The 27,530-nt window shown below is 40.2% G+C and overlaps 2 long non-coding RNA genes and 1 pseudogene across 5 annotated transcripts; all 3 read left to right on the forward strand.

Moving 5' to 3' along the window:
* The first annotated feature begins 99 nt into the window (after positions 1–99).
* LOC128630109 (uncharacterized) lies at positions 100–6,079 on the forward strand. 3 transcript variants are annotated; one of them, XR_008394375.1, is made up of 4 exons: positions 100–210; positions 2,533–2,678; positions 4,669–4,996; positions 5,319–6,079. It is a non-coding gene; the product is annotated as an uncharacterized LOC128630109 (long non-coding RNA). The 3 variants fall into 3 exon arrangements; XR_008394376.1 differs by lacking the exon at positions 100–210 and adding an exon at positions 255–1,013; XR_008394374.1 differs by lacking the exon at positions 100–210 and adding an exon at positions 1,618–1,861.
* Positions 6,080–14,249: 8,170 nt separating this feature from the next.
* LOC128630091 (general transcription factor II-I repeat domain-containing protein 2A-like) lies at positions 14,250–16,118 on the forward strand (annotated as a pseudogene).
* Positions 16,119–21,661: 5,543 nt separating this feature from the next.
* LOC128630119 (uncharacterized) lies at positions 21,662–23,172 on the forward strand. Of its 2 annotated transcripts, XR_008394401.1 has the most exons (4): positions 21,662–21,715; positions 21,784–21,865; positions 22,075–22,433; positions 22,726–22,748. It is a non-coding gene; the product is annotated as an uncharacterized LOC128630119 (long non-coding RNA). The 2 variants fall into 2 exon arrangements; XR_008394400.1 differs by having other exon boundaries at positions 22,075–23,172.
* The last annotated feature ends 4,358 nt before the right edge of the window (positions 23,173–27,530 follow it).

Consider the following 27,530-nt stretch of genomic DNA (forward strand, 5'->3'; position numbering starts at 1 on the left):
TGCAAGCATAGTGAAATGCAATGGTATTATTCTACCCAACCATTTGTCACTATATTTTTACTTTACTACATCCTGGCCGGAGTTTACTTTTGATTAAAGGAGTGCTGTGCAGCAGTGAGAACAGTGTCGAGAAGCACCTGGAGATGGGGAAGAAGCTCCTGGCTGCCGGACACCTGGCCGACGCACTTTCCCATTTCCACGCAGCTGTTGGTGAGTCGGTGAGCTTTTCTCAGAAAGTCACCAGCAATCATTTCTTTATTTCTGCAAAAAAAAATATTCTGTCTGAATCTTAACCGACCACTTTCTGACATCCGTGTGTAGACGGTGACCCGAAAAAATACTTGGCCTACTACAGAAGAGCCACCGTCTACCTGGCCACGGACAAGTCTAAATCCGCTTTACCGGATCTAAGCAAAGTCATCGAGTGTCATGATTCCCCCTTGAAGCAGCGTGATCTAAGCGCGAATGCGCGAGCACCTGCTTTTCCATTGTTGACAGTAGTGACATCTGGACACGTGTGTTTTGTTTATGTTTCTGTCATGTCTCCTCCCTGTTCTGTCATTGGCTGGGATTTCACGTGTGTCTGTATTGCCCTCAGCAAGTTTAGAGGCTGATCAGTTTAGACGCTGATCATGTCCACATATATACCGCGCGCCTCCCAGCACACAACGCGGAAGATTATCGTAGAGTTAGATTGGTTCGTATGGTACTCATAGTCACGGTCCATGTTTAGAGTTCGTTCACGCTGGATTATCCGCTCCCAGTTCCTCGTCATAGTTGATGTTTCTCGTTTAGTTTATCGACCCTGTTTTCCGTGACACGACCTTGATTCATGTTTAACCCTGTGTATGCCTGTTTGCCGATCGCCTGACCTTCGCCTGTTTTGGATTATGTTTTGGATTTGTCTGCCTGTCTCTCTTTTAAAATAAACAACTGTTCATACTGCAATTGCATCCGTCCTATCTCCGCTCCGTCACGATACGTGACATCGAGTTAAACCTGATTTCACATCGGTGAGTTTTACTCCATGATAAGACATGAAAAGAAGATTGACATGCATCATGTTGAAAAGAGTTGGTGGTAACAGGTGATTTGTCACAGGCAAGACTTCAGAGAGGGAGCCTACTGTAACTCTTTGACTTGTCATTAAAGGAAAATTAAGTCATTAAAGGAAAAATCCACCATGAACAACTTGCATATTGATCTTTATAATTAACAGGTGGCATCCAGGATTCATTTTGTAGTGAAAATTTTGAGTTTACTTTTTAGTTTAGACTTCTTTCATTGACCTGTTGGTCATTTTTCACTTTGGTTTCTTGTATTACCCACATTCAAGTTCGACAACATACTAATATTGGTGCCAGTAAAATTTAGCTCCCGATTGACCTATCTGTACACTCTGTTCACATTAATTACATCATTAACAAACTTCAGTTTTCATGCTAATACCACCGTCAAGGCCATTGCATGCATCATCTCACAGATCACAATAAAACATGATGAAAACTGATTATACTGTAGCTGTGTTGTTTGTGCAATAGTGAAAATGATGCCAAGTTGTATTTCCATTTTCCTTTTACTTTGAAATTGCCCTTAAAATTAGTTATCTGACTAGACATGCTTTCAAAGAAAACAGAAACAACACCTGAGTCTATTGAAAGCCAAGCTCAACTGATTAAACAGGTGGAATCAGATGTGGTCTTGCTTGATTGGAATGAAAACCTACACCCACACCGGCCCTTTGCTTGGAGACTGGACATCCCTGGTATAGTCAGTTTAACAACCTCCAGATGTGCTCGATCTAAGATGTTGAGTGATCTTAAACAAATGCTTGTCTATATACAGCATAACTCATTTAAAGGTAAGAGGTGCTATTTTGTTGATGCTCAGCAAGTGACATCAAATCAACATAGCCCTTATGTTGTGGTTGTGGAGAGTGTCCCAAGTAGGAATTCCGAGTTCGTTCCTTTTCTTAGTCGGAGGTCGGAAATGACTAGTTATGACCTTTAGTCAAAAGTAGAATTAGAGTTTGTTTTGCTGAAAAGTGTCACATTTCACACGTCCTATAGATTATAGTTGTTTTACTGCTGATCAAACTCAAAATTTACATTACTAACAGTTACAAATAGAGCCTCAAACATGTGCAACTGTAGTTGTTTATGTTTTACAACCAACATTGCATTTGTGTATATGCACTTGACGGTCCATTTTAGTTTGCTATTTGCTATCTGTAGCTTTCCCCCTGAGCTCCCTACCCATAGAGAGTCTAGTTTCTAATCACCCCTAATCAAGCACAGCTTCATACGAGTCTTTATTAGCTGAATTAACTGCCGTAGATGGCCTAGACTAAATTAGAACTGGGACTGATCCCCTGAATCAGAGTTCATCACATCTATGCAGCCATTAAGGACTTTGAAAGTGCTAAGGAGTACAGCGAGAATGACCGTCACCTACCCTTTGGCTTCTTAGGTTGATATTGAAGTGTGTCATGTTTTAATGTGTTCTAAACGGCTGGGCTTGTGTGACCACTAGGATAGCCCAGAAGAAGCTCATTAAAGCCTACTGGAAGTTGTCACAGCAGTGACACCCAGACAACTTCCAGGATCCTGAAGAGAAGAACAAGGCTGAGAAGAAGTTCATAGACATCGCACAGGCCAAGGAAGTGCTCACTGAGCCAGGTAAACCCTCAATCAGTTTTGTCTGCTAATATAAAAATACCAAGCTAAGCCGTTTTTTGATGTTGGTTTTTGTGTCCCATGCTTGAATAGTTTTACATAGATGAGGAATACAGTATATAAGTATGTAAGTACAGCTGCAGATAAAGAAGGATGAATCAGATTGGAATTCAGATCAAATTAACAGAAATTATGGTTGTGACTTGGTGATTAGTGGGGATGTTGAACACAGTCTGTGATATGTTTTTGATTTTTTTGCTGATACAGATCTGCCAAAATAACTAACAGTCAAAGAGAAATAAACATTCATTTTGTTGGAAAGGACGGATCGGATCCATGCTTGCAGCATAAACGGTTAATTGTATTGGTTGAACTGATATTTAACTGTAATCTGCAGAAATATTATGATGTCATATATAGGGAAATTACCCAGCGGTGGGTGGAGACAGACACACGGGAGGCCGTCGTAACGTTAACAAGTGAGATTTATTTTTATTTTTATTTATAACGTTCTGGAGGGGGTGTGTGTGCTCGCGTGTGGGCGTGACAGCGTGTGGTGAGAGGTCAGTGTATTGCGGGGTTGCCAGAGTCGCTCCGGGGCTTTCCGGAGAAACAGGGGCTGTTCTCAGACGTCAGGCAATGCCGCGTTTGTAGCTAGGGAGCGGAGAATTCGCTCGGGTCCGGGTCGTCTGAAAGAAAACATACAAAACCAACAATACTGATAGCTGGCAGTAAGCTAGGCACACGTCATGTGAGAGGACTCTCTCCTTTCGAGCGGAAGAGCGGCCTTCCACTTTTCCTTCGTCTGCTGGATGGTGGAATTTTCACGTGCGGCGCGCCATTCATCGCCCGAGGGTGTGTCTGCGGCTCCGCCCCACCTCCACGTGCTTTCCGACTGTCCAAAACATTGAAGCGGGGCTGTCTCTTCAGCGCCAGTGCGGAAGTCGCGGGAGGAGCGATTTTAGTTCCTTGTGCGCCGGCTGTCGGTCTGTCGCGACACATACAGTATAAGTTTACTTTATACAGTTATTACAAAATTAACGTAAGTGTATGTCAGGCCTGCATGTATTGTTAGTATTTTTAGAACAATTATGAACTCTAATGCACGATGGCTGACTGGTGATCACGTTTGCCTCACACCTCCAGGGTTAGGGGTTCGATTGTCGCCTCTGCTCTGTATGTACAGAGTTTGCATGTTCTCCTCGTGCTTTGGGGGTTTCCTCTGGGTACTCCGGTTTCACCCCCAGTCTAGAGAAATGTGTTGTAACCTGACTGGCATCTCTAAATTGTCTGTACTGTGTGAATGGGTGTGTGATGGCATCCCAGCCTTATGCCCGGAGTCCCCTGGCATAGACTCTAGGCTCCCCGCGACCCTGTGTAGGATAAGGGGTACAGACAATGGACGGCTGGCTGATTCTGACCTTAATAAAATATATTGACTGTTGATTAACACATTCTTGTTTGTATGTCTGTAAAATGAATTTTCCTTTCATTTTAGTAATTAAAAAGTATAGCCTACAATACTGAAAAGAAAATTGAATGGTGGGTCACTGCAAATCCTATTCTTTTATTATTATTCTGACATTGCAGAATTTCTAGAGGTCCAGACAGACTTTAATTTTTTTGGGCAGCATGTAGACTAAATGTCAAGGTGCATCGATCAACAGTATATTAGATTGGATGTAATGGTATTGTTTTTCCCTAGATGGAACGGTTAAAAAAATAAATCGATCACTGGTTCGGTGTGACGGTTATAAATAATTAACCTCTTGCAGAAGTGAATGTGTCGTTCATGTACCACATTCTTTGCGAATTGGCTAATTTTATTCCTGTTTGGCTTGAGCACTTTGAAATAGCAGAAAAGCAGTTTTCAGGTGTCTCCTATATCACTGTAAAAGGGGGAAAACTGTAGCGGTTTGGACCTCTGGTAATATAAAACACGAGTCTCGAAAGATGCTGGTATATCTGACACCTTTTCTCTGTTCTTGTGTAGAAACGAGGAGTTCATTTGACAAGGGTGAAGACCCCCTGGACCCTGAGAGCAAGCACGGAGAAGGCCATCACCACTTCCATGGGGCCTGGGAGAGTTTCCAGGGCTTTAACCCTTTTGGCTCTGGACTGTTCAACTTTAAATTCAACTTTAACTGAGATCATCCAGGACGACATCAGTCTGATCTGAATATATACCATCAGGCATCCAGCGAGAAGTGTAACCTGCTGAACCTATTTGACACTAACTGCCATAGATGTGGCTACAGAAGCCACTGTGGCATGAAGATTCATCGCATGCTGTTGAATATTCTCAGACTTGCCAAGCTGAGGTAAGTGGTATTACATAAAGTAATTATTTCAGGGACCATCAGAGTGTGGGGGTTCATTCCCAAGCAACCAACTATCCTAAAACTATTGTGTGTGTGTGTGTGTGTGTGTGTGTGTGTGTGTGTGTGTGTGTGTGTGTGTGTGTGTGTGTGTATAGGAGACTGCACTATTTTTCTATCAATTAAATAATGCTGCATTGTAAATACACAATTAAAGATATTACGTATTTAATTAAAAAGAAAGTGACATTATTCTCAGATTTCGCTGTTGTAATGCAAATCACTATTGGAGGATTCCTTTAATTGAACTTTTCATTTTGTATAGCACTTACAGACATCGTCACAAAGCATCTGGACTGACAGATGTAGATTTAGATCCCTATCGAGCAAGCTGGAGGTGAAAAACTCCCCGAGACATCATGAAGAAGAAACCTAAGAGAGGAAGCAAACTCAAAAGGGTCCTGTTGACACTGGATAGTGGGATTACAAATCATTACCAGTATGCAGATGTAATAGAGGAAAAGGCAAACAAATGTGTTCGTGTCTACATCCTAGGATGAGTACAGCAGCAGTTTTTAGCAAGCACAAATCTGCACTATCAAGTGTTTTCTGGTTTCTAGCTTATTGTGAAATCAGACTACTAATTATACCTTGCTTTTGAAGCTAGCCCTTTGTGCACAAAAATGTAAAAAATAAAGAGTAGGTAGAACAGGTAGAATCACTATCATCAGGGAGAGCAGATTAATATCTGTACACATTGATGCAGTAACATAACTCCAGACATGGCAGACGACCACTGATGAATGATAAACATTTTATTCCTGAGAAAATTCCCATCCTTCCACTTCCAAGCTTAAAAAGAGGAAGAAAAAAAGAAGAAGAAAAAACCCAGGTCAGCATGGAGTGCCACAAACACAGCATGGCTTTTTCACTTTAAAGGGCTTGAAATCAAATGGAAACACAGGAATAATTCATAATGTGGATAAATAAATTGAACATCTTGTGCATGTGTTGGGGTTACTTTTACACATGTTCCCCCACTCTGACATCCTCTCTGATTTGTTCAATCATATTGTAATGATTTTCCATTTCCTCTTCACTGTAATGGAGGAATAACAAGTTACACATGATACAAAAATCATGTACAGCTTGATTAATATTTTACTTAAACCTCCCCTTTTGTGTAAACATCTAACAGTGATGCAACAGACGAACTCATCGTGAGCTTATAGTGTTGAATGATTCAAGAATTTATCGTAAGAAATTACTGAGGAATGTGCAGATGCATTTTCCCTAGATACTCATCAGTGCAATTTTCCAAAACTGACCATAAGATGACAACAAAACACAATCCTTAACCTTTCCTTCCTAAGAGACTTGGCATTATTTTATGTGCAGCAGAGCTGACATATAACACAAAGAAAAAAGGTTAAATATACACAGTTTGAATCTTTTGAATATTACTGGTTCACTACAGACAAGGTGTTCTGGCTTCTTTACCTTCAGTTCTGTTACAAAAGGATTAGTCTTACATGTTCTGATAGAAAGTGTGACCTATTGTACCTTTAAAATATAGACTTCAGCCATCAAGATTCATAAATAGAAAACTTGCCAGACAGAGCAGTTTCATCAGGCACTGCACAAAAACTCAATAATGCCAGCTACAGAGAGGGCATATAGAGCCTTCTTTAATATCCTGGCTGGAGAAAAACTATTTTACCTTGTGTTTTGGCCATGTGCTGAAATTGTTCTAGTAACATTTGGAGCAGTGGGTCATATGAAGTCAAACTAGGGATTTAGAGCCAAGCAAACAAAGCTTGTTCAAGTATAAAACACCACTAGACCAGTGGTTCATCTATCAAAGTGTGCATACACGTTCATAGAAAGCGCAAGTACACACAAGAAAATTTTGTATCTTTGTATGCTTGTATCTTTCTCATTTGTAAGTCGCTTTGGATAAAAGCGTTTGCTAAGTGAATGAATGTAAATAATATATATATATATATATATATATATATATATATATATATATATATATATATATATATATATATATATATATATATATATAATGTATGTATGTATGTATGTATGTGTGTGTGTGTGTGTGTGAGAGAGAGAGAGAGAGAGAGAGAGAGAGAGAGAGAGAGAGAGATAAGTAAGTTTTTACTAAAACAGTCTTCTAACTCGTTTTAAACAAACACATTATAATAATATTTAGTACTGTGCATACAGTATTAAATAGTTATATTTATAGTTTGTTACAAAAATACTAATAGATTGCCTCTTTTTATGTATACAGATAGAAGTTCTTATGCTACTTGTGTACAGCGTTTGATGCCTTATGCGTGACGAAAGAAAAAGGTTTTTGACTTTTTTACCACACGGAACAGCTCTTTTTCTAGACATGTGGGTGGCTCTTAAAAGAGCCGTTGTATTCGCGTCGTTCGGTGTTAGAGCGTTTAACCGCCGAAGCCGTACAGGGTGCGTCCCTGGCGTTTCAGAGCGTACACCACATCCATGGCGGTCACGGTCTTTCTCTTGGCATGCTCGGTGTAGGTGACGGCGTCGCGGATCACGTTCTCCAGGAACACTTTCAGCACACCGCGAGTCTCTTCATAGATCAGACCAGAAATACGCTTTACACCACCACGGCGAGCCAGACGGCGAATAGCCGGCTTGGTGATCCCCTGGATGTTATCGCGAAGCACCTTGCGGTGACGCTTAGCACCTCCTTTGCCGAGTCCTTTACCACCCGATATGACAAAATCATATTCAGAAAGAAAGAAAAAAAAAACTTACATAGTCAAGGTACAATTACACGCAAATAGAGTCCCACACTGAAGAGTCTTTAAACCAAGATGTGCTGCTTTTTAGTCTTCTTAGTTCTTTTTGAATGTCTTTGAATATAATATCACTGGATATAAACGTTTGATTTATAGTCATTCTGGACCTTGTTTTCCAGAGTTTAGATTTAGTCAAACATATTATGAACCAAATGAAGTCATGCTGAGTCTTGCTACAATTTTCTTTAAAAATGCCATAGAAAATTGAGTTCATATTTATTTCTATATTGAGACCAATGATTTTTAATTTAGCCCATGTTTCTTTAGCGCGATAACACTAACAGGAAATGTTCGAGTGTTTCCTCTTCATTACAATTAGGCATCGGGCATTTACTGGTTTTTACAAAACAGCTCCATTTCACACCGGCTCTTACTGGGAGCCTTCTTACAGCGACTAACCAAGTTGTATCTCTCAGGTGTTCAGATAGGATTTTATTCTGTAAGTTTTGGAGACATTCTTTGTTTTGGTCTTCCTCCAAATTTCTGAAAGCCACAGGGTTACAAACTCGATCAACAATTAAAAGATATATTTCTTTGCTCGAGTCTTCCACCCAATCGATGTTTAGATCTTTAAATTGGTTAGTGAAGTCGGAAAACATCAGCTTATAATACGGAATTCCTTTCCTCAATGGACCTTGCTGCGGGGGTTTCCTCCGGGTACTCCGGTTTCCTCCCCCAGTCCAAACACATGCATGGTAGGCTGATTGGCATGTCCAAAGCATCCATAGTGTATGAATGGGTGTGTGTGATTGTGCCCTGTGATGGATTGGCACCCTGTCCAGGGTGTACCCCGCCTTGTGCCCAATGTTCCCTGGGATAGGCTCCAGGTTCCCCGTCACCCTGAAGAGGATAAGAAGTATAGAAGATGGATGGATGGACGAACGCTTCAAGGTTAATTATTTGTCATGCTATACCTGCAAATAGACGATGTACTGAGTGATTACGATTAAAATAATTTATGGCTGCAACAACTAATCGATAATAATCAATTATGAAAACCTTCGGCAATGAATGTCATTATCAATTAGTTGGTCTGCTGACGTCACAGGTGGCGTTTATGTATGACGTCGCTTTCATGAAAACACAGGTGCAAAACAGATAACCCGGCGGTAAAAAAAAAAGTGTGCGTCCCAAGTCATCTAAGGCATGGGAGCATTTTACATTAAATGCAGCAAAGATGGTAACGTGCATGTTCTTCAAAGTGGAGTTTGTGTGACGCGGGAGTACCACAGTGATGTACGAGCACATGAAACGAAAACACGTTGCTGTCATGGACGAAGGTGGAACATCAGCACGGTAAGCAAAAACCTGAGTATATCCACATTATATGAAGATGTGAAAAATGGTGTAGTCTAGTTTAATTCCATGCTATTGTGTAAAAAGCTTTGTTTACTAACTTCGGGACAGTCACACTAGATGTATTTTGTCTCGAGCATCAGGTTGTGCAGCATATTGATGGATTAAAATCGCGCTACCACAGAAACAGGTTAAATTAAACACGGTGTGAACAAAGTCAAGCAGTCAATCTAAAGGCAGGTGATAACAGCAGCAGTAAAAGATTTTGTAGTCACTGTAGTGGTTTTCATCGAATGCTTATGCGTTAGTGTATAATTGTTCCTGTCCTTTTAAACAAGCCTGTTAGCTTGCTGCGTTTCTCTGGGTGTCTGCTACAGTTAACTTTGATCTGTGTTTCAAATGCCATCTACTGCGGCTCTACTATGTTATATAAATTAACAGAATAAATTAACAGAATGAATTATATATTTGAGATATATTTGGTTTATATTGTCACATCTGAAGTACAGCATGTCTGTGTAAAAGAAATTTAACAAAAAATGGTTAAAACATGTATAAATTATATATTATTTAGATCTCTTATATTAATCATGGTTGCCATCAGCAATTATCATTATAAACAATGAAAATATTAATTTACATATAAATTGCTTCTTGCATACTCAATTGCTGTTTTTTAAATTTATTTATTTCAGAAAGAAACAGCTCCCCATGAGTGAATTTGTTCGGAGGAGAAATCCCCCATGCACTAAAACTAAATTTTTACCTTTGTTTTTGAAGTTTTGCTGCTTAAAACTGGACAAACTGTAGACAAATGACCAATGTTTGAAAGGTTTAAATGTAAAAATTAAAGATCATATTAGTAAAACTATATGTGCCTTTTGCATATTTTTTTTTTAAGTCCACACACAAATACCCTGAGGGTATTGGGGGGTTATTTTATTATAATAAACAAAATCTAATTGAAAAAAGTTTAGTTAAAAAAAAATCAGATTAATCAATTATCAAAATAATCATTAGTTGCAGCCCTACAATAATTAAAGAACAATACATCATACTTTTTGAGCCTATGAATATAAACCTGCAATTCCCTTCAAGCCATCATTACTGTATGAGTTGATCTTATAGAAAATTAAAGCGCACCCATTATGGCTTTGAAACGTGCCTAATTTTGTTTTAAAGGTCTCGTACAATAGATTTATATGCATCCAAGGTAAAAAAAAAAAAAAAAAAAAAAAAATAGTGTGAGGGTTTGATGTGCTCATAATTTATATTGCAACATTACCTTTTTTCCACCCAGTGTCAAAAACGACTCGTTAAATGATCCATTCTAAAAGTTTCACTCTAAACTCCTCCTTTCAGAGACCAGGGATTTTTATTACAAATCTATGTAGGTTAGTACAGGAAGTAAGTCTGGAATTACTAACGACTCGTTTCAGTTCTTGAGAATCGGTTGCTTCTTTTGTGGGTTAATAACTCCGTTTGTCGTTTGCTTTGATTTTTGAAACTTTTAAACATAATAGGTGCACTTTAAAATAAAAAAAGAATCAAGACTTATAAAAAGGTACATCTCACATACTGTACAAACCATATATTCAGCAGAAACTTTTTGTTTCAAAGTAACTGACAGGTGATGAACGTTTAGCACATAGCTGGAGGGATATTAGTGATTATGGATCTTTGGGAAACAAACAGGATTTGAACTCGCAGCCATTCAGGCCACATGCTTGGTCAAACTGCAGATTTGCAGTGTCAGTGTTGTGAAGACTATTGTTACTTGTTACTGGTACTCAGCTGTTGTCAGAAACACTAGACTGGCTCATGCTGGAGTCAAAATTGAAAGAGTAAAGGCTCACAGGGACAAACCCGTTTAACGTCCTTTTAACTGCACGGATATTTAATCTAAAAGTTACCAGGCAACTTGACAACATTCTGCAAGGCAACCCAGTTTGAGGAAGGGCATTACTGTTTGCTCAAACCTTTTGTAGCGTTGAACTACATCATAATGACTAAACTGTAAGGAGAAGTGCAGAGAAGCAGAGCTCTAGCACATTTAATTGATGTCACGTCATGCAGAGCTGATGGAATAGTAACTTTGACATTTGAATGTTTCCCGCTCATGTTCACAAAGCTCCAGCCCAGGATCTATGGTTGCCCATAGAGTGTCTCTAAAATGATTGACAGGAGGCACATCCAAACACAAACAAGCTTTCCAGACCAGAAGTCTTTTTTAAACAGGTTTTCTAAGTGACTTGATGCACTTTTGCTAACGCCACAACTTAATCCATTATTTTGATCATGTTTTACATATCTCCCAGGTTATTTGTACAAGTGAAAAATAAATAAATAAATAAAATTATTGCACCTTTTAAAGGAAGATGAACAATGCGCTCATTTTTTTTACTTTACAGTCCCCACAAAACAACTTTGAGAGCTGTGATTTGATTCAGTATGACAACACAACAGCTAACAGTGTTTGGGATACGCCCAGCTCTGAAGAACATTGATGCTAATGAGCTGCTACTGTTGAGCAAGACCCGCCTCACGACCCACACATTCCTACACATTCTAGAGAGCATTTAATTGGACAAACACAAGTCTGGTGCATGCTGAAGCATTAAAATTGTATCATTTTTCCCCAGAAGTGACTTTTTAATTTTTTTTTTAAACTGTGGTATTGGAGGCCATAACAGATACAAAAACATCTCGAAACACCAGTTTTGATTTCAGGAGCAGCAATTTAAAGACTTTACCAGAACAATCCAGAAAATACATGAAAGATAAAAATATGATGATTGTATAGCCAAAATCAAAAAAGAATGCAAACAAGTATAAAATTAAATTCATTTGATCTGAAATGTGAACAGAACTTCCATCCAAGCCCTAAAACTAGATAAAGAGAACCCAATTAAACAAATGCATTATAGTTTACACATTTATTCACTGAGCACAATTACCCAACATTAAACACCTTTGCTGAAAAAAGTATGTAAACTTTTGATTTCAGTAACCGGTGTGAGACGTTCGAGCAGCAATAACTTGAAGCAAACATTTCCGATGACTCACTCAATCCTGCACAATGGGTTTGAGGAATTTTGACTCACTCCTCCTGCTTCAACTCAATGATGCTGGCAGACTTCTTTGCACGAACTGCTCTTTTTAGGTCCTCCACAACATTTCTATTGGGTTAAGGTCTGACTTGGCCATTCCAAAATGTTCAATTTCTTCTGCTTTAACCATTTCTCTGTAGACGTACTTGTGTGCTTAAGGTCGTTGTCTCTGCTGCAAGGCCCACTTACAGTTAAGCTTGAGTTCACAGACAGATACCCTGACATTCTCCTGGTACAATCTAGGATTCATAGGTCCATCAATAATGGCAAGCTGGTTCGGACCCAAAGGAGCCCCAAACCATAATGCTGCCACCCCCATGCTTCACGGTTGGGATGAAGTTCTTATGTTGGGATGCTATTTTCGGTTTGTATCGAACAATGATTTTCAATTAAAGCAAGAAGTTCTATTCTGGACTCATCTGTCCACAGAACATTCTTCCAGTAGGCTCCTGGCATTTCCACATGGTTGTGAGCAAACTTCAGACAGGCAGCAGTGTTCTTTTATGGAAAGTAGTGGCCTGTAGGTTCTCAGATGTTACCCTGGGGTCCTATATGACTTACTGTGATATTATTCACCACACCCTTGGAGTGATCTTTTTTGCTGGACGCCCAGTCCTTGGGAGAGTAACAGTGGTGCTGAATTTCCTGCATCTGTATGTCATTTACCTCACAGTGGATTGGTGGAAGCCAAACTCTTTAGAAATGGCTCTGTAATCCTTTCCAAGCCGGTGAGCATTGACAACTCTCTTTTTCTGAGGTCCTCAGGAATGTCCTTTGATCGAGGCAAGGTACACTTCCATAAACCTGTGAGGTGAAGACCAGACTTTGATGGTGAAGACCCAAGTTAATGTCCTTGAAACATGGGCGGGCCTAATTGCCATTCCCTTGATTGAAACGCCTGACTTCAATCAGCCCCATTTAAATGAACTCGTACTCCTAGACTTCACATTCCTTCTCCTACAAAGATATTTAACGCTGGATCATTTTTGCTTAATAAATAACTGTAAAAACTACTGTTTTTTTTTTTTTGCATCTGTTGTTACCCGGGTTCTCTTTTACCTAGTTTAAGGACTTAGATGAAGATCTGATTAGGTTTCAGGTCAAATGTATGGAGAAATACAGAAAACTGTAAACGTTAAACTTTCTAGCCGCACAGTAGCTGTAGATCAAATGAGTCATATTTGCTTGCAGTCGCTCACGTTTTTGTGGTAGGAAATCGTGTTATTGACACGGAGCTGTCGATGCATGTATGTTTAGACCAGGCATGGGCAAACTACGGCCTGAGGGCCATATACGGCCCGTTGGGATTTTTAATCCGGCTTTAATCCGAACTTGTCCAAATTATATGATTAAACCTCAGTGTGGTGTATTATTCTCTACTTCACTTTTTCGCTTTGCCCTTTGAGCCCTTCTGTAAAAATGAGTGGACCAAAGAAAAGAAAAGTGGACAGTGAGTGCCGAGTGTTTAATAAGGAGTGGACAACAACATATTTTTCCACTGAAGTCCGATCAACGGTCGTATGCCTGATATGCCAAGAAACTGTTGCGGTTTTCAAAGAATACAATATCAGCCGTCACTTTGCCACGAAACATGCCAACTATGCTAGCAAGCAGTCAATGCAAGAACGGGCGGCTACGGCTCAGAGGTTGATGGATAATTTACAGACTCAGCAAAAAAATTTTCACCGACAAGCTGCGATTCAGGAGTCAAGTACCAAGGAAAGTGTTTTGCTGGCATTCAAATTAGCAAAGGCTAGCAAGCCTTTCTCCGAAGGCGAGTTTTTGAAAGAATGCATGGTAGAGACAGCAGGTCTCCTGTGTCCGGAGAGCAAAGGCAATTTTGAAAAAATCAGTTCATCACACAGGACTGTGAGTCGCCGTGTGGAACTAATTGACGAAGATATCGCCAGCGAATTGAACAAAAAGGCGGAGTCTTTTAAGTTATATTCACTACCACTAGATGAAAGTAACAGCATAAAAGACACTGCTCAGCTCCTAATTTTATCTGAGGGATTAACGACAGTTTTGAGATAACGGAGGAGTTTTTGACTATGGAGTCCCTGAAAGGAAAAAGGCGGGGAGAGGACTTGTATAACCAGGTGTCTGCTGTCATCGAGCGAATGAAGATACCTTGGAGTAAACTTGCTAATGTCACCACGGATGGATCGGCAAATTTAACTGGAAAAAACACTGGGCTGTTGAAAAGAATCCAGGACAAGCTGAAGGAGGAAAACCCTGACTAGGGTGTTATTTTCCTTCACTGCATCATTCATCAGGAATCTCTGTGCAAGTCTATATTGCAGCTTAAACATGTTGTGAATCCGGTCGTAAAACTTGTTAACTTTATACGAGCAAGGGGACTTCAGCATCGTCAGTTTCTTACGTTCCTGGAGGAAACTGATGCGGATCACCAGGACTCCTCTACCACTATCGGGTCCGCTGGTTAAGTTTGGGCGAAGTGTTTCAACGAGTGTGGGAGCTCAAAGAGGAAATTATCGCATTTTTGGAGTTAATGGGGAAATCCGACAAATTTTCTGAGCTAAGGGACAACAACTGGCTTTGTGACTTTGCGTTTGCTGTGGACATATTTTCACACATGAACGAGCTGAACATCAAGCTACAGGGGAAAGATCAGTTTGTGCACGACATGTACACAAATGTTAGAGCCTTCAAATCCAAGCTGACTTTGTTCTCCAGTCAAATTTCAAACAAATCTCTCTCTCATTCCCCCACACTAGCCATGCAGAAAGAGGCGTCCCGAAACGTGAAGAAATACAGATCACTGGGCGACCTGCACAGAGAATTCTGCCGTCGGTTCAGCTGGTGTCCTGTCCCCTGTCACAAGACCCTGAAACAGCACCACAGGAGCTGCAATTGGAACTGATCGATCTTCAGTCTGACTCAGTCTTAAAGGAGAAGTTCAACTCTCTTAAACTGAATGACTTTTATGCTTCACTTAATGATGAGACGTTTCCAAACCTCCGGAGGACGGCACAGAAGATGCTGACATGGTTTGGCTCGACCTACGTATGTGAGCAGACATTCAGCGTCATGAACATCGACAAAGCCCCTCACAGATCCAGGTTAACTGACCAACACCTCGGATCTATCCTGAGAATTGCCATAACAAAACTAACTCCAGAGTTTGATGCACTGGCAAAAAAGGGAGATCAACAACACTGTTCCCACTGAAACTGGACGCGGGTTTCTCTACTGTGTTATCAAATTAATGCATTTGGAAAACAATTGGTACAATGAGCCTTGCATATTCATGCTTTGCTACCTGTTAAAGGCCAAATCCTTTCATGTAATGGCTTTTACATGTCATTTATATTAGTTCACACAAACACTCCATCCGTCTGTTCCTGGCCCGGCCCCTCTGTCAAATTTTAGAACGCATCGTGGCCTGCGAGTGTCGTGAATAAAATCAACCTTTTAGCCTAGGTCAAAAACTTCAGAGACCGAGAGTTTAGTAGATGTCAAAAAGTAAATAAACTTTATTGAAAATCAATAAAGTGTGACAGTCTGCAGAGTGTCTGAATTATGCATACACAAACATGTCTTTATATACCTATCTCCACAGCATAGTCTCTGTAGATGCGGTTTTGCTTTTCCTCGTTGAAATAGACCAATCTTCTTTTGCCACAATTAAATATTCATGTCTGCGTTATCTTAAATTTGTGGAACATGCGCAGTTAGTTGTTTTTCTTGAAAAGGTTTCATGAGGACAAGGTTTCTTTTTTTAAAAAAAGGTTTCACACAGGCTTGTGTGTCTTGACCTTGACTCCCTTCTTAGGGCTCAATGAGCATCTGTCTGTCTCTATCGGTTGTCCCCGCTGATATCTACCTCCTTTCCCGAGGCCCTCTCCTAACTCCCTAATTTGTACCTGCCTCAAAGTTATTTACTCACGCATGCGAATATCTACTGCCAATTTTTATTGCTGTGGAGACAGGAGCCAGCTAATACAGAAGAACAATTGTTGTGCACTGAAACACAGAGTTCATTCAACTCAAATCCACTCAGAATAGAACCTGATCAAACATTGTTCTATGGATTTAGATTATGCTTCTAACCGTTGATTATACATATAGATGATGTTTTTTAACCAATATTGATTATACGATAATGCTCAAGTAATAATTCTAAATGTTGGTTACATATTGAATTCACTTCATTAGCATATCCAAATGTCAGTTACACATATTGTTTGCACTTCAGATATTTTCCATATATTCTCCCCCTCTGGGGCTTACTAAGCCCCATCTAGCTAGAGAGAGTAATCTCACTAGTGATCAATGTATGACCACGTCAGCCTTCTACCAATGACCAAATCCTGAAACCACTCTCTCTGGAGACCAGAAACAAACATCTCCCATTGGCTAGAAAGGAGTAAAAAATTCTCTCTCTCTTTCCCTAACCACAAAAATCAAGACATTGTTTGTAAGCGTGAGTATGCGTTTGGTTCAGCACTTGCCTGTGGTTGTCATCGTGATGTAGAGTACACAGCTGATTAAGCACATATAGCTGATACAAGTATAGACTAATAAACATGAATACAAATCAAATTTTCTCAGTTTGATTAATCATGACAGTGATCACCCTGTCTCTTAATCACACTTGATTATATTGTAATAGAAAATGTGAAAATTTAAAAATAGAAAAATGGAAAAAAATAAAAACTCCATCACATCCTTTCTCAGGGGATGTGTTAACAATGTTTGTCTTCGACCCAGATACTTTGCATATCGCGGGGACGACCCTTGGGGAGAGGTCAAGCTAGTACTTACACCCATGGCATGGCTCATCAAGCTGCTTCTTTGTCCTCACTTGAGGAACTGGAATCTGTTCCATCCTGTTGCAGCCGATCGAAGGTCCAATCTGGCTCACTGATTGTCTCATTCAGTTCTAGTTCAGTACTGTTTTGGAGACTAGTCAAGGGCTGAAAAGTCAATTATGGAAAAGTTGTCCTGTAAGGAACGTCTGCTTGGGCCTCTTTCTCCTTCAGCAGGTGTATCAGGCTCGTCAGAACCGCTCTCAGCAGCAGGAGCCCTTCTTTCCTCCTGCTCTGTTGGTACGACCCCTGACAGACCTTCTTCTTTGCCATCGCCTGAGACTGTCATTCTCCCTTATCTTCATTTAGACCCTCTCTCATGTCTTGTCTTGTTCTTTCTTCTGCAATGTCAACCACTGGATCGTCCCCTTTGATCAGCTGATCCTCCTTTCTCCTAGGTCTTAATCTAGGTGCTCACTTTGTATGGCCCTTCTCTTCTGGGCTGGAACACCCCTAGGTACACCTGTTCTCCAGCAGTCACAGGACAAGGAACTTCTGTCTCCTCTCTCAGTCCCCAGCTCTGGTCCTGTGAATAGATAGCTTCATACATAGCAGTTAGTTATTGCATATATGCTCTTAGTTCCATCTGTAATTACTTCAGCGGCAGTTCTTCATAAGGACCGCTCAGGTATGACACAGACATGGGTCGACCCGTAGGCATTTCATGCGGTGTTAGATGCATATTTCTGTTAGTCTGCATGCGATAGCTCATTAGTGCAGGAGGTAGAGCATCTACCGAAAAGAGTTCAGAGTCAGCACAAATTGCGTTAAGCTTAGCCTTAAAGGTACCACTTACCTTTTCCACTATTCCCTGTGACTGAGGGTGATAAACACATCAAAATTTTAATTTAATCACAGTTACTGTAACACTGTTTTTTAAACGAACGCTGAGCCGTTGTCAGAGCTAATCTGAGATGGTATGCAGTCTCTAGGAATTACCTCTCTGGTTAAAAATTGAATCATTGTTCCAGCAGTTTAGTCTGCTGATGGCATTGCCTCCCTCCATCTGCTAAACCTGTCTATCACCAGGTGCTTAAACGGCCCTTCTGGCATTGATACGAGCCCTATCGATACTGATTTTCCCTTTCTGACATTGTTTTGAGCATAAATTTCACACTCAGGTTATTATTCACCATTGCCTGTAAGTTTAAAAAAAATAATAATAATAATCCATAATTGCCTGTAAGTACAGAGACCAGTCCTCTTGCTGTTTTATCTTTTCCCATAACTTCCCCCTCGCGCACTGGTTAAAACCATGTGCATCTGAAATTCATACAGTGAGAAGTGCAGTAGGTACAATCAGAATTCAATTAAACTATTTGCTCGGTATGTTAAAGTGGTGTTCCAGCACTTTTACTAAAACCTCACTGCATTCAAACAGCTCCAAACAGATGACGCAATCCATGGGCATAATCAGAGTCAGTATATATATTAGCAATTCTACCCATAACCAGTTCGCACTCTGTAGTGATAGCTTTTAATTCGGCCAATTGGGCAGAACAGGGTGCTCACAAAATCTTCCAGATGGAACGTCTAAAAAGTTCAAACTTTGGCTCGAGGAAATATGAATTTCGGCTAGGCAATCGTGAGTGTTCTCAGTGACTGGCTCCACAGAATTAATTAGGCAATACAACACTACAGTTGGTGTATTAGACACACTAATAGGTTTAATATTTAAATTTTGGGTGACACATAGAATAACTTCATATCCTGTTCTTTGATGAGCTGTCGTGTTGCATGTGGATCTAATTCAAAATAGAAGTGACCTGGTGTGATGAGTGTAAGATCAATGTGTGAGAGCAATTTTCCCAGTGATCTGCACTAAGAGAGCAGCTTGAGCCATGGCACGCAAACGTGCTGGCGATCCTTGTGCCACCAAATCCAATGTTTTCGATAAATAAACTAAAGACCTGCAAGCGCCCCATACTCCTGAGCCGGGACCCCTGCAGCGGCGCCCCCTCTCTCAGATGGTTAATACAGGATAGAATAAAGCAGGATAGAATAATGAAAGCGCTCTGAAGTCCTTGTACGAAACCACTACTATATATATGAAACTCAGAGCATGACATCATTCTGTGTACCGATAAGAAGCAGTTTGAGGCAGTTCAAACAGGCTTTGTTTTAGGATCTTAGATGATGTTTAGACGAACCTTGAACAGAAGAACATGTTTGTGTCTCTGTAAGCAGATAAACATTCTGATCTCAGTGACATCACATGGCCTTCTGAGTCGTTATCCTCACATGAGAATGAAACAGAACAAGAACAAAACTATTTCAAAGTAAAAATGAATAATTTCCCTCACAGTGTAATGAACAGAATCTGCTGTTTGTCAATAACTGGAATCTGTTCTGGGAGCGTCCTAGGTTGTTTTGTCCTGATGGCCTGCACCCCAGCAGCCTCGGAGTGGAACTGCTGTCTGACAACATCTCCAAGACCCTACACTCCAAGTGACTGTCTACCGTAAGCACATCCTCTACAATAACAAAGTTCATCATAAGCAATGTTCAATTAATAGTCCAACACCTGTAGTACATTCTATAGAGACTGTGTCTGTTCCCCGAGCTATACAAATACATAGACAATTTCAGAATGTTTGTTTTAGTAACCTAATTAACCTAAAATTAGATCATACTGAATGCACAGCCAGCACCTTTAATCTGAAGCTAGGACTATTAAACATTAGATCTCTTGCGTCTAAGGCTCTTATTGTTAACGACATCATTACTGATCAGGAATGTAATTTAATGTGTTTAACGGAAATTCGGATTAAACCAAACGAGTACATAGCATGAAATGAAGCCAGTCCTCCTGGATACAGTTATGTACATCAGCCTCGTTCAACTGGTAGAGGAGGAGGTGTTGGTCTCATCCATAGTCAAAATCTAGTCGTCACACAAAAACTTAAGCATAAATTTAATTATTTTGAAATTATACCAGTATAACTTATGTAGCCACAAAAAAAAAAGTTAATTCCTCTAATTATTATTTACAGACCCCCAGGGCCATATACTGAATTTCTTAGTGAATTTGCAGACTTTATCTCAAACCTGGTTGTGTCTGTAGATAAAGCATTAATCGTCGGAGACTTTAATATTCATTTTGATAACCTGGAAGACCCTCTGAGAACAGCGGTTGTGTCCATCTCAGATTCAGTAGGGATTAATCAGAACGTAATCGGACCTACTCATAATGGTGGTCACACTCTTGACCTCATATGTACGGATTAAATATAGAAAATATTGTAACACTTCCACAGTCTGAAGTTGTCTCAGATCATTCTTATCTCGTTCATAATACGTATGGATCGTATTTCCACCTCGCCACCACATAAAATGTACTTTTACATCAGCTACTGCACCGAGCTTCACAACGTAATGGCTAATGATTATTTTACTAAATCATACAGTACATATGCTAATAACAATGCAGAAAAAGCACACAGGTGATAAATGTCCTCACTCAAATACATTTATAATCTGAGTAATAACCCGAAGTATAAAGAACTGCAATGGGTATTAACTGCATTACCTTGAACAAACATCTTCAAATACCACACAATGCTTAGTATAATGTGTTGCAAATAGAGCTGCAACAACTAATTCATAATAGTTGATAATAATCGATAATGAAAATAGTTGACCGAGCAACCCTCCTCACGGAACGGTCATCCACGCCGAAGTCACGTGACCCGAGTGGTGTGTTCAGGCATAGTTCATCCATCTTTTTCTCTTTCTCTGGCAGTCATTCTGATCGCAGCTTCAGGTTGCGTTCGGTGTGTTTTAAACGCTGATGGCTTGATTTGTCAGGTACGACTTCATCGTGAGTCACAAAGTGCGCTTCAGCAGTGTGGCCCCCACTCACTACACACACACACACACACACACACACACACCTGTGTTCATACAAGCCCGCTTTCTACACAACCCCGGATCATGCTGATTGATGATGTAAGGATTGAGGATGTGGTCATTTTCTTTAATCGCACGTCTATCATTAGAGAATCCGCATCGTGTGATCAAAAACGGAGAACGCGTGTTAATTTGTTAACCATTAAAACCAGTACCATTATTGGTTCTTAATGGTATCCACTAGACACAACATGCCACCAAAGCAACAAATTACCAGTAGACCTACAGGACATTACAGATTCTATGAGGGTTTCTGTTGTGATTGATTTTTGTTTTGTTTTTTTCAGCAGGGAAATTCCTATTTCCATTTTGGGAATAAATCAGAACAAAGTGTAACCAAATAATGAGCTAATAAAATTATTTATATGTAATTTGCATTCAGTGTCTCAATCTGGCAACAATGAGAAGCTGTGTTTTTCTTTGTCTATTTTACTTTCTTCTTTTTTTTTAAGTGTACAATATCTGGAGGAAAATACTAAAATAGTTTTATTCGATTTAAATGTATTAATTATTGACATCACTGCCTACTGGATTTCCTTTTTTATTTTAGTAATAAATATATTTTAGGAATAAATCAGCAAACTGTGATTAAATTGATAATGAACTAATTAATGCACAGAAGAAAAAAAACATGTTTCAAATTGCACTCGATTGTTCAATCTGAGACGTGAGACGTGCGGCTCTAATCGCTTGGATCAATAGTCTAAGGCTGGAAGTTCAGTGCATAGGGTAAGTCAACACCTGTTTATCAGTGTTTATTTACAGTCACAGTGTTTAACCTCACACTTCACGTGCAGCTGAGAAGGAGGACAGGGTAAAGGAAATGCACCATACCGTGGCGTAGGGCACGGCCAACAGGCTGCAGCTCCAGACCCGGCGGTAAGGATGCACAATTCAGCTAATTAAAACTTGTCTTTTTTTTTTTTAACTACGTTCAACCACTCTGCTAACGATTCATCGGTGACTCGATCACTTGAGTTTTATTTTACTGTGTTTATATTGTTTGGGGAGAGTGTGTGCTCTGTCCATGGATAACGGTTTAGATGTTCAACGAAGTGCATGAGTTTAAAAGACCTGTGCTCCTGTAGGTGTTGAGAGCTCAGTGGAGGATACGTTTGGCTCGGATCAGGAGGATCCTATAGGCTCTTGCCGGAGTTTCTGCACATGTGGTAAGTGCAGGAGTCAACACCTGTTTCAGTGTTTATTTACAGTCACAGCGTTTAACCTCACGCTTCCTACCTCGCCAGGCAGATCATGTCCGAGGTCAAGGCACTCATCACTCAGATCACAGATGCGTTAAAGTAACGTCTGAACTTATTCACTCTTATTCGCTGTCTCTCTCTCTACACGTTCATTACGCACCAGTTTCACTGACTGTGTTTAGCCTGCAGCCGAGAAGCTGACGGAAGGTGAGCTGCATGATGGCAGGCTGATCGCCGATCAGAAGGTACTATACTGAAATACTCCACCCCGGTCAGAGTAACTCTTCTGCACTGTAGCTTTGTAGATAGAAGTTGTTTTAGTTTGAGATGGCGTTGTCACCCTCAGGTTCGAGTTTAGCGCAGAAGAAGCGTTACAGGAACTTGTCATTAATGTCTCACTGTGACCCGAAAGCTGCTTGTTGGATGTTTAATGTAAGATTAGAAAGTTCAGCTGGTTTATCTCCTCTCAGGTGTGTGTAAAAGAGAACCTGGCTGTGTCCTTGCAGCGTGTGATTTCTATTTCATCTGTGTTTTCAGAAGGAGGGGGAAGATTGAGGAGCCAATTTTTATTTTGTTTTTTGCTAAATAAAAGGTTTCTTTAAACAACCAACACCTGCCTGACTGTACGAGTTATTTACATGAACCAGTCGCAGGAACGTCTTGCTATTAGGGATGTGAAAGTGATAATATCTTTTTGTACACAGCGTAATAGAACTGAGGCATCAGGAATCCCAAATATAGTAATGAGTGGGCAAGGTTTTAAATCTACTCTGAGAATAGTGGACATGACAGTAAAGAAACCAGTCCAAAAACCATGGAGATCAGGGCAAAATAAAAACATATGGCCAAGATGACAGGGAGAGCCATGGCATTTATCACACTTGTCCTCTACTTCTGGATATATTACAGAAAGTCTCGACTTAGACAAATGGACTCTGTGTAAAACTTTGAACTGGATGAGTCCAAGACGAGCACAGGAAGTGGTAGACTGTATCCTACCAATAGCACGTTCCCAACACTCCTCACTTATCTGTACTCCTAACTCCATTTCCCACGCATTCTTAATTTTGGTACTTGCCTCACTACCTAACGCCAGAATAAAATCATAAATCCTAGAAATCATTCCTCTCTGATGTGGATTGAACCCACTCAACCCTGTCAAAGGCTTTTTCAGCATCTAAAGAAATCCCAATTTCAGCCGAATGCTTTGAATAATTTAAAGAGCGTACGGGTATTGAAAAACAACTGATGTCCCTTTATAAAACCAGTTTGCTCTTCAGATATAAGGGATAACATTCTCTAAACGAGATACCAACACCTTTACATCTGCATTAAGCAGAGACAGCGGTCTATAAGAACCGCAGGAGGTTGGATCCTTACCCTCCTTAAGAAGGAGAGCTATAGTGGCTTGTGTCAGAGTTGGAGGCAAAGACCCACATTCCAAAGATTCGTTGAACACAGATAAAAGCAATGGAGCTAATTTTCCAATAGATGCTTTAAACAATTCAATCGGAACCCGTCCGGGCCAGGAGCTTTGTTACGCTGCATAGTTTTAACTGAATTTCAAATTTCTTCAAGAGAGTGGGGAGTCCAGTTGCATGGCAGTATTCGAATCACTAACAGGGTTACAAAGGTCTTGAAGAAATTCATTCACTTTAGTATCGTCTGCAGGAAATTCAGATTTATAAGGTGAAGAGTAAAACCATTTAAAAGTAGCATTAATTTCCATGGGCTCTGTAGTGACAATATTATAAGTGTGTGCGTGCTAATCTTAAACAAACCTGTGCGTGTGCTGCGGCGTGAAATACCAGTTTAAAGCGTGTTCGCGTTAAAATCTTGCTGAAGGTGTTAAATATGTCACAGAGCCACACTCACGAGCATCATAAACCAGTTTAAAAAATTAATAATAATTTCTGTTCCTTTAGTGAAAACTTTCAGAGCGTTTTAAATCTACACCAGCCTTTTGTAAATGTACAGAAAGTATATAATCCGTATATGTAAAATATTTAAATAAATAAAAAGCAGTGCTCGTGTTATTACAGGAGGTGACATTTTGTAGGAAAACGTGAATAGTGAACGCGCCTCGGGGACGTGCACTGTAGGGTTGACAAAAGGCCAAAAACGCTTTAACAAGAAGTTTCAGCTCCAGTTAAAGGAAAGTGCTGGACTCAAGTAGTTTTTTTTCCCCTACAACGATTCCTAGATAACCGGTTTAGAGTACAAGTCAAATATACTAACTTGTTGATTTGATCATATCACATTCCACAACACTGATTAAACCTGAGGTCCTGAGGTTCTCACAGGGGCCTCTGTTACTGACTGTTTAATACTGTCTCAGTTCTGAGATTCATTTAATGTTCAGTCGAAGTGAATAAGTTTCATATTTAGTGTAAAATATTAGTGTAATGCACCTGTTTCTAAATTACATTATATAGCACATCTATCATGTGCACACTGAAAATTCAAGTCCCAGATGTTTCTAAAACTACACACAACCGTGTGTATATATGTATATTTTATATAAGTGTATATATGTATACAGGAAATCACACACACACCTCTACTGCATCCTCCAGGAAACACGTGAAGGAAACCTCACCTTTCCCGGCTTCTAATACACTCATTCATCTGCTTTAAATATACTTTTTTTCTGCACATCCTCAATTCACAGCACCTGTTAATTCTTTATTTCCTTTTTTCTACATCACTCTCTCTCTCTCTCTCTACTAAACTAATTATACACAACCTCAGCTCACCCTTAAGATATAACGTTAAGTAAAATTTTCCTTCAGCCATCAGAACAATACATTAACTCTGACGTGTTTGATACAATACATTAACTCTGACGTGTTCTTGCGGTTTTTTAAACATTGAGTATACGGACTCTCCGATCGCAGGCTTGATCTCGTATAGCTCGTATCTTTAACCCTGCAATTACACGGTTTTAAGCTAAATTGAGCTATTTAGATCGTCAACTCTGTACGAAACATTCCCAATAAAATCTTGGACAAATTCTATAACAAATTCATGCACATTCTCCGTTTTTGATCACACGATGCGGATTCTCTAATGATAGACGTGCGATTAAAGAAAATGACCACATCCTCAATCCTTTATATATACACCTATGGTGATTGGCTATAAGTGTAGGAAGTGCTTGATTTGAGCTGCAGCTGAGTTTTCTATTAGCGGAGGACGAACTTTAAACGTTAATATCGCAGTCGATCATGTTCATTTAATCGTGGGCCGTCAGAATCGTAATCGTGATCGATATTCAATTAATTGTGCAGCACTAGTGCCACCTATATTATTTACCCATAGTAATGTGGGTTTTTTCTTCTACCTTGCTGTTTACATGGTAGTTTCTTAATCAAATTATGGTCTTAATTAGATTAAGAGTGGATTATAGTTGTCCATGTAAACGCAGTCAATAATCCACTCTTAATCTAATTAAGACCATAATTTGATTAAGAAACTACCATGTAAACAGCAACCTTAATCTAATTAAGGTCATAATCTAATTAAACACTAATCTAATTAAGACAGGTGGATTACTCCTGTTTTAATCGTATTATGGACGTGCATTACAGACATGTAAACACCTTAATCACATTATGAACGTCGTGTGAGCATTTTCACCGCATTTTGCGACAGGACACGATCACACACGGCAGTTTTACGGCGAACAAGAGAATTCGGCTGTGTCCCAAACCAGGTCCACATCGCTCGACCACATGTCCTAGCGTGACAATCCCAGCTGAACAGAACAATTGCATCACAAAGGGTTCTGCTACACGCTCCACGTTGAAACGAGTCCCATGCACCACTGGTTCCTTCAGCAGCCACGATAGGGTCTCACAGCCTGGTCTTCATTGTTTGTGGAGCATCCCCCACACAGTAAACAGTCCTTGGTAAACTTTGGGAGATTGTGAAGTTTGTGAGAACTCAAGTCCATCAGCCACAAAGACTCAGCAGGACACAAATTCCGGCCTCGGGTCAATATGGTTCTGGCCAAGGGTCTCCAGATGAGGTCTCTGGGCCCAACAAGGAGCCTCTGAATAAACTGGAGTTGGAAGGCAGCGCCCCTGCTGGCGAGATGAAGGAGTCCCTGCCCTCCTTCCTCCTTGGGTAGAAAAAGTACACTCTGCAGGACCCAATGCAAACGGTCCCAGAAAAAGTCCGCCAATACTGCTTGTATTTTAGCCAGCAGTTGTGCTGGAGGGTCTAAACATGCTAAGCGGTGCCACAGCATAGATGACACCAAGTTGTTAATCACAAGTGTGCAACCCCTGAAAGACATGTGTGGTAAGATCCATTTCCATTTATTTAGACGCCCTTCAACCTTCTCTAAAACATTGTCCCAATTTTTTCTCACAAAAGTATCATCACCAAGATAAACACCAAGATATTTTAAACCACATTTGTTCCAACTCAGCCCAGCAGGTAAAACCAGTTTCTTGCTCAACTCATCGCCGAACGTTATTACACCAAAATCTTCAATGTTTTCTACAAGGGTATTAATATCTTCTTGTTTCTTGCTGATGACAACAACATCATTGGCATAGGCAGATAATTTAAAAACCGTTTCACATCCAGGAAGGGTTACACCTGAAAGAAACCGTCTTAATCTGTGGCTCTATGGCCAAGGAGTACAGCATGCCAGATAATGAACAGCCTTGTCGGACTCCTCTCAGAACCTTAAATGGAGTGCTTAAACCAATGTTGATCTTTAAAATACTCTCAATGTCACTGTACAAGACTCGCACCATGTTTATAAAACCAGAGCTGAACCCGAACGCGTCTAGTGTTAGACACAAAAACTGATGTTCAACCCTGTCAAAGGCCTTTTCCTGATCTAGAGAAATCAAGCAGAATTCACAGCCCAATGAATTGGAGAGGACCAAAACATCACGAATTAGGATGATGTTATCAGATATCAACCTGTTGGGTATGCAATAAGTCTGATCGACATGAACGACATGCTCCATAACGTTTCTCAGCCTCATGGCCAACACCTTTGATAAAAGTTTGTAGTCAGTGCTGAGAAGAGCCACTGGTCGCCAGTTTGTGATCTCCTGTAAATCTCCTTTTTTAGGGAGAAGAGTAAGGATTGCTCTCCTGCAGCTCAGTGGTAGTTGCCCCTTGTTCAAACTGTCTCTGAGAACAAGCAGTAGATCCTCTCCAATCAGAGACCAGAACACTTTATAAAAGTCCACAGGAAGACCATCGATACCGGGTAAGGTACCCGGGGGGGGGATTTACGGTCTGTGAACACGTGCTGATTACACGTGCAGGAAAAGCAACCCACATGTGCAACCCTGACTGAGTGAGAACGACTCAAA

Source organism: Ictalurus punctatus, unplaced genomic scaffold (assembly GCF_001660625.3).
Source record: "Ictalurus punctatus breed USDA103 unplaced genomic scaffold, Coco_2.0 Super-Scaffold_100046, whole genome shotgun sequence".
NCBI lineage: Eukaryota > Metazoa > Chordata > Actinopteri > Siluriformes > Ictaluridae > Ictalurus > Ictalurus punctatus.